Raw genomic sequence first — 1,426 nt, 5'->3', positions numbered from 1 at the left:
AAAAATTTAACATAAATCTTTTCCATAAATCAACTATCGTAAACATTTTATACTATGACGTCACATTTTCTATATGTGTGTGTACCTTAAAAGACATCAATCATCATGACACATACCTTCACTCACTCACTCTAGCTCTCTTTCTCACCCTCTTTCTCTCTCACACACATACATGCACGAACGTGCACATACACACACACGGCCATCTCATATAGGCGTACATACGTCTTTCATTTTCTTTCTGTGTTCTTTTCGCTTTCTCTTTCTGCTCTCTTCAAATAATTTTTTACGGAATGAGCGGGAGAAACACAGAAAAGACATAATCTCTCCAGAAACAAGTATAAAAAAGCAAGGAGGATTGCAGAAAACCAAAGGCAAGAGTCTGAAGAGAGATGAGATTTTCTCAACATCAGCAAATGCATGTTGCAGCACTTAATGCTGGATCATTAAATCAATGTTTTAATGATTAGACAGAGGTCCAGTAGAATAGCTCTCCGAAACAGACTGCATACAAATTCATTCTTCACAACTTCTGAAGCTATTTTCAGGCATGATCCATCCCATTCTTATAAAAATAACTCTGTCCAAATTTGGTGTGCTAAACACAAATTGTCGTTTATGTAGAGCTTTAAAATGTTCTAATGAAACAAATGGTATGTGCTGCTCAGGCGGTCAGGTAACATCGCCACCACTACCAGCTCCTTCTCAACTGCTTATGGATCTTCTAGAAGGCATTTCCATCCAGTCAAAGGATTTTCTGAACAATATCAGACAATACAACTTTGCATTTCAAATGATATCGTTTGGTGCATCTAAGAAGATAATTTATGCTGACGTCAAAGTTCAAGGGCAAGTCTAACACTACATTGGTTCCCTGTTACTAACAAATGAACAACCACAGTTCCTCAGAATTTACTTTGAGTGATGTAGGACAACAAACCTGATGGAAGTGTAAAAATTTCAGATCATGGCTTGTGTTAGACACAGCACCGACTGCTGCAAAGGAGAGACTATCCACTGACAGCTTTTCAGTGCATTCAAAAATCACATAACCCCCACCTCCAATTTTCCATGCCAGGTTAGGGCCTGAAATACTCCAAACAGACGTATGGCATGTTGCTTAATCGAATTAGCCTGGCAATTTACTTCACAAATGTTTTGTTGTCAATGCTGCATTTTCCCATATCACATATTTCAATATAACTGTAATATATTATATACAAACTATGCCATTTTAATTTCAAGCAATGCTGGGTATTTCTGCTAGTATATATATATATATATATATATATATATCTTATCTATATCTATAAAACTCAAAATGTCTGTGTATGCTTCTTATGCATTACCACATTTTTCATCCGATTTTAATGAAATTTTTTTTATTAAATGGCAAATTTGCTCAGGCAGGTCACTACTGCATTAA

This window comes from Octopus bimaculoides, chromosome 26, assembly GCF_046866305.1.
Source record: "Octopus bimaculoides isolate indiv1 chromosome 26, ASM4686630v1, whole genome shotgun sequence".
Taxonomy (NCBI): domain Eukaryota; kingdom Metazoa; phylum Mollusca; class Cephalopoda; order Octopoda; family Octopodidae; genus Octopus; species Octopus bimaculoides.
This window is presented reverse-complemented; position numbering follows the sequence as displayed.